The 18347-nt window shown below is 48.6% G+C and overlaps 1 protein-coding gene across 1 annotated transcript in view; it reads left to right on the top strand.

Annotated features, from left to right (window-relative positions):
• CYB5R1 (cytochrome b5 reductase 1) overlaps window positions 1-18347 on the top strand; it is a 237484-nt gene that overhangs the window by 217809 nt on the left and 1328 nt on the right. The window lies entirely within an intron of this gene.

The following is an 18347-nucleotide window of genomic DNA, read 5'->3' as shown; positions in this document are numbered from 1 at the left end:
TGCCACGCGGACACCGATGCTGTGACGTTGGTTATCCACAGTTGTAATTGGTTTGCACTTCAGACAATTTAAAATAAGAGCAAGATCATTCAATTGATATTTTCTTACATTTTGTGAGACACTTACATTTAAAATGTTCCTCAATTTAGTTAAAAGACCGTAATTATTTAAGTTGTAGGTTTGCAAAGTTATGAGTCAGCTGGGCTTGAAAGTCATCACTCGGAATTATGTCTCTAGACAGGAGTTCAAAGTCAGTGGTGCTCGGGTGAATTATGTTGCGTGTAGTGTAGAGACCGATCTTTGACTAACGACAGCCCCTTAGAAATTGATGGAGCCTGGTCCTGTTTATGTGAAAACCCCAGCTGCGCAGGTGTCAAAGTTTAAAAAACAATGACTCGCAAGCCATTGTGCTCTCTATGGAATCTGCTGTCGTTAAAATATGTACAATCTGCGCAATCAACGCTGGGCGTGTCATTGTTTTTTTTTTACTTTGACATGCTGCATAGCGGCTTGTGCCGCTGTGTAACATGTCTAAAAAAACATTGACAAAGCCAATAGATTCTGAATAGGCAAAAGCTATTGGCTTTGCTAGTGTTTGTTTAAAAGTGAAGTGACATATTGCAAGCTGCAGCGAGAACTTGGCGGAAGTGTCTGGGGAGCAGTCGCCCCTGTTAACTTAAAATAGAATGCAACATTAATTATTTAGGATACAGTTCCAGCACTTCTTGCAAGGGGGTTGGGTAGTGATGGTATAATGAGGAGTCTCTGAGCTCCCGGAACAGACCAAGATCGTAAATGTTGATGTTAGGCAGGTGGCAAACATGGTAGCTTAGGGCAGGGGAGGGGGCGGAGCGGGGAGAGGGAACAGACGGAGCGAAGGCACATAAGGGGAGGGGGGAGGAGAAATGCGACACGGCGGGCAGGGGAGGGGGCGGAGCGGGGAGAGGGAACAGACGGAGGGAAGGCAGATAAGGGGAGGGGGGAGGAGAAATGCGACACGGCGGGCAGGGGAGGGGGCGGAGCGGGGGCCTGGAGTGCGGCTGAGGGAACTGATGTGCACGCGCTTTTAAGCTCAATGCGCATGCGCATTGAGCTTAAAAGTCACGGGCACTGCAAGGAATCGCCACGATTCCTTGCAAGTTGGATAAAGAGTGGATAAGCCCCCATAGTCTCGCTTGCTCGATGCGCATGCGCATCGACAGGCGAGACCTAAAAACCTTAAAAAGGATTTATCCATTAACTGAAAATACTGCTATACCCATATGTTCTACTCTCACTACCAACCATGAAAAGCCTAAGACCATTGCACCCAGGAAAGTTCAAACTTTTGACTCCCCTCTTACCACACCCATTCCAAGTGGCCGCAATGTTACTTTTAATCCCGCACATGTCCCTCACATAGTTCCTAGGATTTCTCAAGAAAGAAGGCATCGAATTAATCTACCCCCTGAAGCCGCCCCATATGTCACCGTTCTCTCTGGGGTCCCTGCACTCAGTCAGGGCAAACGTGAATTACACCAGGACCTGTTGAATAAAGCCATCTTTTGGCTCAAAAACAACAGACCGTTACCACCTGCTCTAGATGGCGGGATCCTGAGCGTCAGGAGGGTGGGGTGGCTAGGTATGTTGCCCAAAGATATTCCGGGGGACTTGATATTAATTAAATTTAAACACAGGAACACTGCCCCCTATTTACGATCTACCCAGCCCAAAGTTGGAGATGGTCCCATCTGTATCTGGGACCTGTATGACTTTTATCCTGGCCCCCGAGCACCGAATTATAATACCTGGTGAAAAGGGGACTCTGTTCATCTTGGGTTATTATTTTGATTAGTTGATTTGCTAAACTGTTTTAGTTTGTTTTAAATAGTCGGTTTTCTTTTAACCTTGCAATGAATTGTTGAGTTATTTATGCATGTATGTATTTCTTTCTGTTGCTTTTATGGTTTTAAACTCAAAAACCGAATAAAGCTTACTTGAATTTAATTGAATTGAAAATACAGACAGAATGGATTGCAATGCATGTCCAAGCAGTGTCATTTGCATAAATGTTGTTCTCATTATTTGACCTGGCCTGGACGTTTGTAAACCAATCCCTTGCATTTAAAATCAAAATGCATGCAACTATTTCTTTTTATGCTTTCTGCCCACCACTCCAGGTGTTGTGGTGCACTGGGAAATATGCAAACAAAATCCATGCCAGAGGGGGCTACTACAACTTCTCCCTCACCCTGTCCCTTGCCAGTGGCGACCACAGCTGTAAAATCAGAAGATTTACCATAGATTTTTTTAGCAGCATTTGTCTTTATTTGAAACTGTGAATTATCTACCTGTATGAAGATTTAAGGTGTGGCTCCACAGAGTATTGACGTTAATAGAGTTTGGTAATGGAATATGTCATAAAACCGGCAGATTCACTGTCTATTCTTCGGTGACATTTGGCAGCCAGTAAGACTCCTGGTAGGTTTCTTGTCAGCAAAACTCATCTGGCCCAGGAAGCTGGCTCCACCAACGTGCAAAGGTTAAGTTAAGCAGAAATTGTGGTGGTTCAACCATACAGTCAAAAGCGGCTTATTTACCACCATTCTAGTGAATTTATTTCCTTGAAAGAACACATGGAAAATGTAGCAGTATTCAGCCTCCGAGCGGGGATTGATAACTCAGACTGTCAATACTGCGCTGGAGTTCGAGGATAACTACTGTTCATTATATGCGCACAGCCCACGACCACCACCTGAGTACGCCTCATCTTTCTTTGATTGCGGATTTACAGCTGCACTCTTGAGGTGGCAGCCGCCTCGGAAATGGACGAACCATTGAGGAGGTTGCGCCAGCCCTCTCTGCCATGAACTCAGGCAAGACACAAGGACCCAATAGCTTCCCGGTAGAGTATTACAAGAAATCCAGGACTGCATTATTGCCACACCTGTTCCCACTCTACAATGAAGTGATAACCAAAGGCTATTTCTCAGCAGGGCTAAATGAGGCGCCACATGGGTCATGCACAAGTCGGGGAAGTCCTTGGTGAATTGTCCTATCGTCCAATTTCTCTTAAAATTGTAAATTGATACTAGTGTAGCGCACTACTCACCCGCAAGGGTCTCAAGGCACTTGTACGAATACCGCTGTGGAACCCATCCTGGCTTTCCCTGTGAGGCGTCCACTACTGGGCACCCCCAAGGTGGAGGCCAGGCATCCTTAGCGTTGTGGAGGACGTTGTGGAGTTTAAGCAAGCTATTACCCAGAGTTGCAGAGTGGGACTCCATGATTGGAATAGGCACCGAGGCGAGAATTATCAGGTCCGTGGAATTTTGAGCCCAAGACCCGCCGAGGCGGGGAATTGAACCCTGGTCCCGGGCTAGACCTCTGCATCAGGGTCTGCCGCTCTAATCATTGAGCCATCAACTCTGTGCTTAAAATCTACCTCAAAGTGCTGGCTACATGTCTACTTTAGGTTCTCAAGTGGTGGAGAGTTGCACAGCTCAAATATATTCGAAATTTCATACAAATAGTTTGTCGATATTGTCAAAGTATGAGGTTGCTGCCTGGGTGGCGTCTCTTGTCATGGACGTCAATTATAACATCAAGAACAGTGATTCCAACGGATGTTTGAAGCATCCCCTGGCGCTCCTATCTTATGTGGTTGGAATACTCCAAATCAATTAGTGTAAATAAAAGTTCATGAGCATTTTTGTACAGAAATGATCTTATTTATGGTCATAAGTTCTTATTTCTTTCCATGCAGTTCATTTTTGTGATTCGTTACATTCAATAAGAACAACCACTTATTCAGTCCAATGCATTTCGGGCTGAATAGCCCTTCATCTGGGACAAACACTAGAAGCAAGACAAAAAATGTGCTATTCAAATGTCTGCAAACAATATATCATACAAAATAATGTGTATGCACTAAACTATTAGGTGAAAAGAGTGAGAATTCGTGACAAAACCATAGTGCAACCCCAAGTGTACATAGTGACAGAAAATAAACAGCCAACATCACTCATGTGTTATTCTTTCAGTTTAACTTTGTCGTATCGTTATTCCAATGCTGCTGAAAGGAAAGTGTATTAGTCCCCTAATCTATTGTGTTGTGTTAAGGGGAAAGGTTAGTCTGAAAGTTTTGAAACTTTATTAGTGGACGCGCAGCGTCTCTTCTGGATTTAAACCGACCGTGAATGCATCCTCGTCTGACGCGAAGCAGCCAGAATTGGCGGCCAATCTCGGTAAATATTGGAAACGTGTTCTCCCCACACTGATCCACCCTGATCAATACAAGTTTATGTCTCGCCGTGGTACACACGATTGTATTCGCAGAGTGCACACGGGCACGGCCTACAGTCATTTGCTGTCCGGTTCCAATGCTTTTCTCCTTATAGACTTCAAGAAAGCTTTTGATTCCCTCGACTGGGATTTTCTTTGGGATGTTCTAGATCGAACGGGCATTGGGACCGCTTTATATCCTATGTTCAGACTTCTTTATATGCTGGTCCCACTGTCAGGATTCGAGTGAATGATTCCCTTTGGTGGGACTCAGAGGGGGAATCAGACAGGGTTGTCACCAGTCCCCTTGTCTCCCTCATGATTGAGCCTCTGGTGGCGTGGGTCAACTGTGACTTACAGCTACGGGGGTCCTGGTGGGGGCCGGGTGTCGAGGAGGACCGTATTGCGAGTTATGCTGATGACGTGCTGCTCTTCTTGAACAATCCAGGGGCAACCAGCCCTAGAACACAACAAATGCTTGAACTTTATGGCTTTTGGTTGTTTGCTATACTCACCAGGAGTTGATGTGTTAGCTGTGAACTGAAGAGTCACTGTTATCTATACCTCTGTTCACAGCGTTTGCTTGAATTAATTTCTGTGTATCAGTCTCCCAAGATGTAAATTTGTTGCTTCATCACTAAATACACATTTTTTTTTAGAATATAACTTACCATCTCCGTGTGTTCTCTTTTCCTTCCTTTGATTTATTCTAGCCAATTACAAAGTGTGATATTCTGTTGATACACTTGAGTGTTTTACATATGTACGACTCGCAACTAAGATTTATTGGTTTCTAAAACAAGTCCCTTGTAGCATACTTTGACTTTAAATATCCAGTGCCCAAGCCTACAAGGGTTTATTGGTTTTCCCCTGCCTCTAACATGAACTTTATGGGCAGGCATCTGGTTGGCTAGTCAATCACTCAAAGTCTCTGTTCTTTCCGGTGACTGTCATCCTGCAGGACTTGACTGGCGGGCCCCTATACCTCTCTGGCCGTTAAGCTTACTCTGTCTTGGTGTTTACATCTCACTTCTTCCCAATCTTGTCTGGTCCTTGAATCGGATGCCCCTGGTGGCTCACAAGCGCAAAGATCTTGGGCGGTGTTCCTCTCTCCCTCTCAACATCATGGGAGGATTGCCTTCTTTAAGATGGTGGCATTGCCACGCTTCCTGTATATTTCGCTGAACTTCTTCCATAATATCCCCAGGTCCTGGTTTCGCTCCATACAGGCCATGGTGCAGTCTTTCTGTGGGCCCAGCAGGTTTAACGTATCACGTTTGTAAATGTATGCATTCCACCTTTGACAGCGGCTGACCTGCAGCTCTACTACTGGGCCTGGCAATTTGCGGTTCTGGTTTACGGAGGTCGAGAGGACCTGGGATAGCGGGTGGAAACATCAATTATATCATGGGATGTGATCGGTGGCGGTTTGTATGGGTAGCCGATCCCTCGCTCCTTCCAGGACTTGGCCAAGTGGATTTTCGCAGCGTGGCAGGCGGTCATCAAATGGATTGGCTGGAAGATCGAGGTTACGCTTCAGACCACCCTCCCACCCACTCTGAAGGGGTACTCTGCTTTGTCAAGTGGCTAAGAGGGGGTTGGGAGGTGGGACCTGATCGAGATTTCACATGTGGGTGACATTTGGCATGGTTCGCATATGCGGTCCTTCTCAGATTTGCAGGCCTACTTTTAACTATTTAACTCCCAGTTTTTCAGATTCTTGCAGCTTCGATAGGCTTTGTCAGCCCACCTGTTCTCCTTGGAGGGGGTTCTTGAATTTTGTCCCATGAAAGGTGCACTTTTCACTGCTCCTCTTGGGTAGGGTGGGGTCTCTTAAATCTACAGCTTCCTGGTCACTAACTCTTCGGATTTACTTGCTAACCTTCGCACCCTGTGAGAATCATGGGTTGGTTCTCTAGAAGACTGGGAATGAGGGGAAGCACTTATGGCCCGAGAGAATTGGCCATTTCCTCTTTGCTTCGGATAATTCAGATGAATGTTCTACTCACTACGTATCTGACGTCGCTGAGGATCTGGAGGATTGGCAAGCTCCCATCATCCTCATGTCATAGATGTGGAGCGGACGGGGCAGATTTTATCAGGTATTCTGGTTAATCCCCATCATACACAGATACTGGTCCCGACTCCTGGGGGTCCTGTCAGGGCTGTTGGGAAGGCCATTTGATTGCTTACTTCGGATTGACCTCTTGGTTCTATTGGAGGACCAGGGCAGGAGGCGCGCTGAGAATTATCTCATGGAGCTGGGTTCATTACTTAGTAAAAGGGTTATAGCCCGAAACTGGACTTGAGCTGCCGTCTAGGACTAGCTGGCCTGGCAGTGGCTATGGACTGGTGTCGTAAAATCAAGGAGCCGAAAAACAGAGCGGGGCTGCGCACATAAGCATTGCAAGATATGGGGTACTTGTAGGGGGTTACTTTGGGCTCTAGGGATTGTAATGCTTACCCTTATACAGAAATATGGCCTCAGAGTCACGGCTGATTTGTATTGTGTTGCTTGTCTTGTTACTTGTGTTTAATTTATGCCTTGAAAATTCAATAAAATATTTTGTAAAAATATAAAATTATATATGTAGAGAGTGACTAAATAATTGTCTTTATTTAACACTGTTTCCTTTGGAGTATTTGTTTTGTGTATTTTTTTCTTCAGTACCTACTTCCATCATTTAATATAGGAGTGTGGGCTAGCAGAAGGCAGACCGTTACAACCTATAACTTTCGCCTCAGCACTGACTTGGTCCTCTGCTATTGACCCAAGGTGCACAAAAATCCTGTTTGTAGGGTTGGATAGTAATAAAACCTCATTCGGTTTACTCTAAAGTATGTACTTATTTGGCTTACTGCCCTACTTTCACATTAAAGTAATCATTTGATACCAAAACACGGCCACCTAACCCCGACTAAGGGTAGGGATACTAATTCTCTCATTCTGGTCCGGAAGAAATGCCATAGATCCCTCTGAGGCGTGAAACATGTCGACCTACACACGTTAATAGATTGTCTTTCTTCATAAGTAGATGTAAACAATGTACACATAATATTTACATAATATTTACCCTTACCAAGGGGACCTCGGAGTACATAGATTTTTGGTACCCCTTAGGTAGTATGGTACGCCTTAGGTAGTATTAATTCACCAATTTACTCATTCAACACATCCACCCACACTCATCATCATGGCTATTTTATCACAAGATCTCCGTCAAAGAGCCCTCTTGCGGGCCCCGTGGGGTAATGCAGCGCCACCATATGAGGAGCCAAGTCAGATGATGAAGTGCGCCACCCTTACGGATGTGTGAGGGCACTACATCCTAATAAGGAAGGCCACCTCCCCCTCCTTTTTGCTATCTATCCACTCTGAAACACACAACTATAGGAATAGTTACCCTTTCAGTATTTGTATGTGTTGGAAAACGAGGCAGCATCTGTGAGGCCTGCACAAATAATATGACACATTTGTCCTTGACTGGGAACCAAACACCCTAGGGCAGCGCCTGACTCTCAGAGGGTAGCGTTGCAGAGCAGTCTGAGGCTTACTCAAGGGAGGTGGTGTGGGCTAGTAATCGCCATTTTCAGGTGCGCAAAAATAACACTCAATATCTGATAGTCCAGTCTGCACTTGGCTTTATAAAAGTAAGAGTACATTTATTAAACACACACACTACTCAATACTATACACCAATTTACAAATATACATAAGCTGATGGAATTACTCTGTGACATTGCATAACCTCTCCACCCCTCCCGCAGGGGGGGTGGGGTCTAGTACCACCACTCCCATGTATGCACATCATCTTGCCCCCAATGCAATTAGTTTAACATAACCTGGAGCAAGGGCCCTGCGCACTGGCACCATCCCAGTGGCGTGCAACACCCCCCCCCCATTACCTCATTAAGCATTAAACGGGGCTACACCTGCCTTGGTGACACATGACCCTGACTGAGCATCTCCTACTGACCATAATGTATGCACTTCTACATCTTAAGGGCTAACAGTCCGGGGTCTTCACCCAAGTGCAGCAGCAAGAATACATGTTTATGCACACTTTAGAATGACAGTACTCCTCACATTTGGATATCATTAAAATGCATTGCAATTACAGCCCCTAAAGGCATCACAGAAGATCACAGGATTATGCATATAAAGCCAGACACCCTAGCAGGAATGTCTGATAACATAATCCAACTTTGCTTATGACATCACATTACACCAGTACTTCACATTATTCATGTGACCTTCAGTCCCTTTAAAGGAAATGACCATTAGTAAAAGCATTTCTGGTGCAATTACATTTCTTCACCTGCAGGGGATGCCTTCTTACAAACCTCCCCCCTCAGCCCTTCACTCCTTATGGCAATTATGCAAACACCCTCAGCTGAGGAACAAAAGTTCCAACCCAGAAGGTGATAATTGTTGGCTGAGCCCTTGAGGGGTTATTCCTTTGAAATACTTAGGAAACTTAGGGTGATGCGTCTCTTCGTGCAGGGGGGGAGACTGTGCTTCTCTAGCAGCACCTTTTCACTATTGAGGGTGACCCCCCTCCTCTGGGGAACCACCAAGGATCAAAATGGCAGGAACAGGCTGGGGAGTGCCGTCGCACTCCCCCGTGGTTCAGGAGGACCTGCTGGATGCCGGCACCCGCGGCAGCACAGAAGAGTGCTGGCCGGGGAGCCGGCGTGGGCAGCTTCTCTTCCTGTGCAAGTACTTTTTAAAAGTTGAGTAGGGGGCTGGCAGAATTTGAGACCCCAAATTGACGGATAATCAGCAGGGGAATAATGGGGAATTGACTTACCAACTCCGGAGCCCCGTCAGAATGCTGAGACTCAAGATGGCGACCCTGGCCTGTCCCGAGGGGTAGGGATCGCCGTGGGCTGTGACCCTGCCGTCTGCTCCTGGCAGGACCCACGGCCGTTGCTGTGCCGCCTGGAGAGTACCAGAGGGGGTGCTGGAGAAGAGGGTCGGTCGTGGATCGCTCGGCTGAAGCGCCTCCTGAGGCGGGTGGCGCGTGTCATGTGAGCCCGGTGCTTGAGGCCTGCTGTAATCGGCCCCCGCCCCCTGCCGAGTGCGCCCACGCTGGTGGCGTAGACGGTCGCAGGGCTTGCAGTAAACCTAGATAGCGGAGGGCTCCTCCGACCCTGGTGGTCCTGAACGGAGTGAAAGCAGACAGCCATTCACCAAAGGAATCGACGTACAACCCCCGGTGCCACGTCGGACTGCTGAGCCTTGAGAGGGCGGCCCTGGCCCGCCCGAGCGGTAGGGATCGCTGTGGGCTGCTCCCATTTAATAGTAAGCTGGCCGCGGCCCCCGGCTAGACCCCTCGGCCGCTGCTGCACTGCCCGGAAGATCGCTGGAGAGGGTGCTGCGGAAGAAGGGCAGCCGTGACTCAGAGCGCTGGGAGGCGCGAGTCACCCGAGCCGGTGCTTGGGGCCTGTTGAGATCGGCGTGCCCGAGCTGGCGGCGAAGACGGTCGCGGGGCTGGCGGTGATCAGAATGCCTGGAACAGGGGAGTGCAGTTCCCTTGTGGAGAAATAAGGATTCCCCCGCTTGCGGAGGATCACAAGTCGGTGCGGCCCAGGACAGTGCCGGTGGCAATCGACCCGAACAGGCCGTGAGCCTAAGTCAGCCTGGGACAGAGACTAAGGGCAAGCACAAGAGGCACTGTGCAACAACTAAGCCAGAGGTGGCAAGTAGCGAACCCCGACCATCAACTGGGGCAGCAAAGCAACCACCCTGCGGAGGCCTGTAGCTCCGGACCAGGAGAATACGTAGAGCGCCTAGCAGACATCCTTGACTCCAGGTTGCCCGTGAGGCCTGTCCCTGCATCACTAGCTTTCAGGAGGGGGGCTGTCAGGAGTTGCCCTGGGACACAGGAGCCGAGCATGGGGAGAGATAGACCCCTAAGAAGCACCCAATCTAATAAAATAATGCAGTACACAGTGCCGGGCCCTACAGCTGCAGACCGCCTCAGGAAGGAACCAGAGCAGAGTGCTCACCAGGATTCGGCACTCGACACATCCGACATACTGGAAGCCATACGTGAATCTCGAGTGGAGCTAGAATCTAAGATGGATGGTATGGCCTTGGATATTAATCACTTGCGCCTGGATCTCAGAAAGTTGGCGGACCGGGTCACCACGACTGAAGGAGACCTGCACATGTGGCAGACCGAGATCCGACCGCTCTGGAAGACGGTATCAGCCCTTCAAGAACACACAACCCGGCTAGAAGATAGGGCAGACGACGCAGAGGGGCGGTCAAGGAGGAACAACCTTCGCTTTTTGGGATTTCTAGAAAAGGCGGAGGGGCTGGCAGCAGACTTATTTCTGGAGGGTTGGATCAGCTCTGCATTCCCTACCCTCAGGCTCTCCAAGATGTTTTCAGTGGAAAGAGCCCATTGATCCCTCGGCCCGCCACTGAAACTGGGGGTCCCGCCTAGAGCCCTGATTGCTAGAATGTTCAATTTTAGGAACCGTGACACGATCCTGCAATTTATTTGCACCAATGGTCCGCCTAGGTTTAAGAATCATGATATTCATATTTACCCGGACTATACCAAAAAAAGTACAAGACTTACGAAATGATTTCCTGGGGGCCAAGCGCCGACCTCGGAACCTCAAATACAGTTTAATTTTCCCGGCCAGACTCCGAGTGCAGTATGAAGACAAGATGCATTTCTTTGGTAATCCTTCGGAGGTAACGGATTGGATGGATTCAATGGGACTGGATGGCCGAGACCAAAACTAGGGCTGGCAAGAACAGAGGAGGAGGAGTGGTCGGCAACGCAATCCTCAGCGCTGCACAGGAGAGCAGGGACCTGGGGTATGAGATTTGTCAGACAGCGGGCGTATCAGGGTGGGTCCAGATGGCACCCTTCTTTCCGAAATAGAGGCGATCCCGATGCAGAACCAGTTTTTGCCATTATGCTTGGTACAGGAAACCTAGTCGGACCTGGGGGGCACCACCAGCCTGGTCGATGGGGGCTCCTGAAATACACTTGAGAGGCGGACACTGGCTTATGACTCTGGGATTCTGGGTCATTGTAACTGTAAGTACAGACTAGGCTGACCGACACTTGACTTAATTGTGGGGATGTTACATGGAAGCCCCGGGCCCAAAGGTACTGAGGGGAGGAGAGGAGGAAACGTTTCTGAATGGGAGGTCACTTTTTCCACCACTATACCCTTTAGATGCGCCAGCTGTGGTGTGCTGAGGCAGCCTGGCTAGACTTTCAGTTGAGCGGGGCCGCACAGTGCCAGTCAGTTAGGCTGTTTATCGGAGTAGGTGTGGGTGACTTGTACTGAGAAAGTTGTATAACTCATAGTTGTTACTTCAAGTTGGGGAGGGTACTCTAGCGGGTGGGTGGAGCTTTGGGGCGAGGTCCTGAGTCTTCAGACCAGGGTTGGGTTATGAGAATGAAGTACTACTGCCTTGGGGAGGGGGGAGTTTGGGTTGGGGGTTCACAATGTTGTTGTTTCCTTTGGTTTACTGCAGGGTCTGGTCTATGCTGTGCTACTAGAGGTTAGGAGAGATGGTTACAAAATGGGTCACAATACAACACAGTTGGAGGTCCCACAGGCAGACGATGGGGGCTGCCAAGTCAACAGAGAATGACTCCTGACCGGTGACATGCAGAAGTATACATTTATAATGTGGAATGTCCAAGGGCTCAATAATGTGATCAAAAGAATACGCGTGGCAACTTACCTCAGAAGGTATGGGATAAGTATAGCTCTACTTCAGGAGATGCATTTGTGGGGAGACTGTCTTAGGTATGGCCAGCGTCGATAGATGGGCCAGTTTTCCGCGACTTCTTATTCGAGGTTTGCGAGAGGGGCGCTTATTTGGGTGGCCTCTGGAGTGTCCTTCAAAGCCTTAAATATTAGACAAGACCCGAAGGGGGAGATACGTGATTGTGGTGGGGCCGCTGCATGTGCATGGTGATTGTATACACCCCGAATAGTGATGATGGGGAGTTTCTGAGTCAGGTCTTGGGGCAGTTGGATCTGGATCCAGATACTGAATTGATAGTCGCTGCAGATTTTAACTGTGCCCTTGATGGGGAGATAGACAGGCACCCCCCAAAACTGGATGCCAAACCTAAGGTGAGGTAGGCTGTGGGTCAAATGCTTCAAAATTATCATCTACTGGATATTTGGAGACACCGCCACCCAGGCCATCAAGTGTATTCGTGCCACACACCTGCTGCCAATACCTATAGTAGACTAGACTATTTCTTTGTCCAAAAGTCGGCGGCCCATCAAATAGGGGAGACACAGTATCTGGCCCGATATTTGTCCGATCACTCCCCTATTAATAACATACGCTTTAGGCCGGCCGAGATCTAAAATACAGCTGTGGAGGCTAAACGTTGAGGCCTTTGCAGACCCAATCTATAAAGACGCAATAACGAATGGGCTATAAGCCTATTTTGATGAAAACTGGGGCACGGCCAGCACTAGGGCATTCGATTGGGACGCGATGAAGGTGGTCCTGCGGGGGTTTGCATTTCTACGGAGGTGGGTTGAAAAAAACACTTGAGTGAGATCTACCCCAACAGGAGGAGCATTTGGCAGCACTGGAAAGAGAGCTACCCACAGATAGGTAAGGGCCAGCTAAGTGGGCGGAACTGAGATGCAAGATAGGGGACATCTGGGACTCGCTGGGCAAATTCAACAGTACTGCGGGCAGACGCCGTTGGTATACTGAGGGGGACAAAGCCGGACTTCTACTGGTGCGCTTGATTAGACTGGAGACTCAGCCCCACCCAATTTTAACTATCAAATCTGAACTAGGACATATGGTTTACACACAGCAAGAGATTAACAAAGTGTTCGTGACCCATTTGCGCAAAATATACTCTGAGCCCCAGTCCCCTGTCGCCCCATCGGTTATATCAGCCTTGATGGCGGGAGTGGAACTGCCCTGCATAGACCCAGAGAGTCAGGAGTCCTTGGGGGCCCCGCTCAGAGGGGAGGAGGTACGAGCAGTGATCGCCCATCTGCGGACTGCTAAATCCCCTGGGATGGATGGCCCAGCGGCCGAACTCTATAAAGAGTATAGGGGGGGTCCTGATCCCCAAATTGTTGCAAATCATGGCGGAAGCCGGCAAAAGCAGCATTCTCCAAAACTCCATGCGCGAGGCACTAATAGTGATGATTCCCAAACCGGGTAAGGACCCCCTACTCACCAGTTCTTATAGGCCAATTTCCATGCTAAATGTGGATCTTAACATTTTTAGCCAAGTGTTGGTGAACAGGCTCCTCCCATATCTCCGTCAACTGGTACATGATGATCAGTCCGGTTTTATACCGGGCAGGAATACACTGCGGAATATCTGCCGCCTCGCACATGTTATGCAATCTTTGGAGGGAAGCGCCCAACAGTGCACCCTAGCTTTCCTTGATATCGAACAAACGTTCAACTCGATCCGGTGGGACTATTTATGGCAGGTGCTCCTAAAACTGGGTCTGGGGGAAGGGTTTGTTAATTGGGTTCAACTACTATATGCTCGGCCGGTAGCGAGGGTTCGCATGGGACGGTAGGTGTCGGACACAATGTCTAGAGAGAGAAGGACGAGACAGGGGTGTCCGCTTTCCCCCCTGCTATTTTCCCTGGCAATGGAGCCACTGGCATGTTATCTTCGTAGTGTGCTCCAGGGACAGGGCATCCGGGTGGGTGGTATAAAACACATTGTGTCTCTGTACGCCGATGACGCCCTGATATACCTGCAGCGGCCGACCCTTTCGCTGCCGTCACTAATGGCGGCGCTGACTCAATTTGCTGAAGCTTCCCGGCTATACATTAATAGAGCAAAATCGCAACTGTATGCGATTTGGACAGAGCTCAGCTCCCGGACTTGGGACTTCCATGGGTGGCGGATACGCCACGTTACCTGGGAATATGGATAGGCAGGGATGAGACCACCTTTTACCAACATATTATGGGGAGAATACTGCGGGGTCTCCGGGGCAGTATTGCCTTCTGGAACACACTCAAACTTTCTTTAATGGGGAAGATTGCCCTGAGAAATATGGTGGTCCTGCCTCAATGTCTATTCACAATGCAGGGTTCCTTCTTTGAACTCCTGGATCAGGTATTTAAGGAATTGGACACACTAATCGTTCTATTGCTGTGGAACGGCAAACTGAGTCGGGTTAGCCTGGACGTTATGAAACTTAGATGGGGCAGGGGAGGCTTAGAAATTCCAGATATGGAACTCTGCTACTTTGCCTCGCAACTCCAACATGCTATAGCCTGGCTGGATACGGACCCCTCCTGGGAAAGGTCCTTGCTGGCAGACTCCTATGGGGATCAACAGTTGGGGACTCTTCTCTGGCGGGCCAGGGGGCGACGTCCCCCATTGGTGCGGCTATTAGCCAGTATATGGAACCGAGTAGTCCACAGACTCATCCGGGCTAGACCGTTTGCCCGAGAGGCAGATTTCTGGCTTATGCCGGCCTTCGCTCAAATTGAGAGGGTTATGTCAACTGATAAATGGAAAGAGGGAAGATGCCTTATGCTGTCGGACATCTATCCGGATAACAAATTCATCACCTATCAGGAGGCAGTGGCTACCTTTGAGTTGGGATCAGGGCAATTCCTGCAGTATGCGAAAATAGCAGCAACAGCGCAGCAGATGTGGCCTTCCTTCCCAGAGGCCCTGGGGCAAACACATAGGCTGGTCACCATGATCACCATAGCAGGAGGGCGGACATTTGTCACCCACCTACATAGGGCGCTGGGGGAGGATAAAAAGAATGAGCCCCTAAAGATAGAGGAGAAATGGCAGCGGGTGTGTCCGCAGGAGATCACATCATGTGACTGGGAAAAAATGTGTGTGTTCGGAAGGTGTCGGTATGCAGTTGATTCAAACAAATCCAGTATAACATGGTACACATGACCTATCTCTCACCCAGGCGGCTTCATATCATTGACAACTCCAGGGATCCACACTGCCCTAGATGTCGCCACGCCCCAGCAGATTTCCCGCATATGGTGTGAACCTGTCCGATAATCCAGACTTACTGGACGGCAGTCTGAGAGCACTTGACTAGAATTACAGGGTGGCAGATTGACATGGATCCGGGCCCTTGTCTTTTGGGTCTGATTCCCCGGGATCCTAAACGTAAGACTAGTAGACGGTTTATGGTTCTGGAACTTGTTATAGCTAGACGGCGCATCACAATTCACTGGTTAACCCAGCAGGGTCCCATACTGGCGAAATGGTAAACAGACTTAAGGGAGTGGGCAATGGCCGAGAGGGGCATATGCGAGCCACTAGAAGGTATGATAAACTACCTGAGGTATTGCTGGCGTGGGGATGGGGGGGCGGGGGGGAGGGGATTCAGGAAGTAACTGGACAGGCCTCACAATTCACACAGGGGTCACAAGAGGGGACAACTGCCAGTGGGGGCTAGCCCCCAGCCAAGAGGAGAGGAATGTGGAGACCCCAAACGAGCATTGAGATACATGGCCCACTACTTAGACCCGGCGGAGGGGGGATCGGGAGGGGCTTGTTGGGGGGCCGGGGGGTTGGGAGAGTTGGGGGGAGGTTAGGGTTCATCTGGTTACAGCGAAGGTAATATGCCACGATACCAAAGCAACAAAGTAAACCGTGAATGCTTGGAAAACGTCCAAAGGACTGCAAGTTGGACTGAATTCTGGAGTTTATTGCTGGGCTGGTTCACTACCTCGGCTGAGGTAGAAGTGTTATGTACTTGTATTTGAACGTGATATGCAGGTTGAAAGAACAAACTAATAAAGATTTTTTTTTTTTTTTAATCCATACCATGGGGGTTGGTCGCGGGGTGATCAGCTGGCTGGCGCACTCTTTCATGGAGATGTCCTACGTCACCTTCCAAGCACTTGGAGAGCTATGAGAGAAGGAATTTGGCAGAGCCCTGGCTTACCCAAAAAGGATCTCTAGTAATGCCTGTCACCAGCTGATCCAATTTTATGTGCTCTATCGAGCCTAATTCTCCCCACAGCTCATCTAGAGGATTTACCTGATGTACCTCCTTTAGGACTGCCTTCAAATTCAGCCCTTATGGAATGAGGTCCTTTGGTGCCTCAAGGGTGTCCGAGATAAGAGGGATCAATTCTTGGGAGGTTTGATCGCTAGGCTTTGTTCCCCACGCTTAGACTCGCAAGGCGGCAATGCGTTTTTTAGAGACAGCCCTCATTCTGGCCAAACACTCCATCACGATAAAATCCAGCAACCCTGGCTTGGGAATATGCCCCTTCCGCTGGGTGGTGAAGAGACAGAGACCCTCAGCCGGGAGGAGGCAAGAAGTCTGCGCTGCCAACTGATCACTCACGTCTAAGAACTTCTGTCCAGATAAACTGGCCCTTGAGCTTCCTTGGGGATACAAAAAGTGCATGATGTACGGAGCGTTTGAGCCAATCAAACACTCACCCCTAGTCAACTCTCTGGGTTTAATCCATCACCATTCTTTAGCTCACTCAGCCACCCCAGTTCAGACATGGCCATATGCAAATCAGTCTGACTCTGTGCCTCATGGGAACAGTCCAGCCCGAACTGCCAAGCCATGTCTTCCCTGGACCGGAAACAAGCATCCTGGGACCGGTTTCGGATTCATAATCCTCATCAGCCAGGCTATCTTGAGCTTCCTTACCATCCCCACAATCCGCATGTAGCCCCGACCAACACCGGTCTCTTGAACCCATAGACTGCTCTTAATGAGGTTGTTATTATTATTTTTGATTTGTAGAGTGCTTAATACCGGAGGTGGCACCCATCCCAGTTTCCCTTCCCCATCCCCCGCTTCTCCAGTCACTTTCTCGTCTTTTCACCCTTGACCACTTATTCCTCCCAGTTTTGCTAACTCCCCTCCTTGGAGCTTGCTCCACTGACATCTTTTTTCCCATTGCAAGCCTCCCTGCTTTATTATCCGTCATTAATCATAATCGATTGCCTTGCACCCGTTTACCCCAATTGCCGCTGAGTCATACTCCGGGCCTACCGCTATTCACTATGCCAAATGGCGGGGAGCATCTTAACCACCCAGGGAGAGGTGCAACTTGGGTCATCCCTAGCACTGCAAGTATTGTTTTTACTTCTATTAAAAATCAATAAAAAAATGTTTCAAAGAAAAGCAAAGACTTCGACCCGATGCTGTAAAGTATCTTTCAATTAACAGTTCTTCCATTAGCATTATTGAAAGTAAATGTCTAACATTTTAAATTTGTGTTTACGTTTTCGGGAGTCACCGGCAGAAACTACATTGCTCAGTTATAACCACAAAAGTGCCCATACAGCTGAACGTTATCTATGATGACGAGTTGTGTTCAGAAATAATCGGAAGTGTACGTTTCCTAACTGGAATGGCATGGCAAGCAAAATAACAATGGATGTAACACAAAATGTGTGACTGCGGGGCAATTTTTGATTTGTTCAGCATTCTGTCCATCAGCTGTTCTTTTTGCATTTGTTGCCCTAAGTGGGAATGGTACACCTGGACGTGGGTCTTATGCTTGCTATGCCACTGGATTCAGGCTAGCCTGGCCGAATAGGGGTGATACCCTGAAATCAGTCACAGGATGCTTGTTTCTGGTCCAGGGAAGACCTGCCCTGGCAGTTGGAGCCGGACTATTTCCATGGGGAACAGAGTCCACACTGATTTGGATATGGCTGGGTCCAAACTGGGATGGCACATCGAGCATACAAACAATTAATTTAACCCAGATCTGTGACTGGGGATGATTTTTTTCTTTCGTTCAGCTTTCCGTCCATCTGTATTTTTTGCAGTATTATACATGATTACCTGCATATCTCCTGTTCAATTCCGAAATTCTTAGGATGGCGTAGTGGGGAAAAGCACGTCTGGTTACCCAACGTGCCATCCATTGTGTCCCATTATGTGCAAGTCTTAAAGGAGGGCGTTAATGATCTAGAAAAGGGCCTCATTGTCTGAAGTGAATTTAGAAAAAGGCTTGTTTATGCATAGATCTGCTCCTTAGTATCTTTTGCTCGTAGAGGAGTAAAATGAAAACCTACCTGATAGTCTTGGATGTAGTACAGTGCACGTTGTTGTGAATATAACTG

The sequence above is a fragment of the Lissotriton vulgaris genome, chromosome 5, assembly GCF_964263255.1.
Source record: "Lissotriton vulgaris chromosome 5, aLisVul1.2, whole genome shotgun sequence".
NCBI lineage: Eukaryota > Metazoa > Chordata > Amphibia > Caudata > Salamandridae > Lissotriton > Lissotriton vulgaris.
The sequence above is the reverse complement of the archived record's forward strand: the minus strand, read 5'-3'. Positions and strand labels throughout refer to the sequence as shown.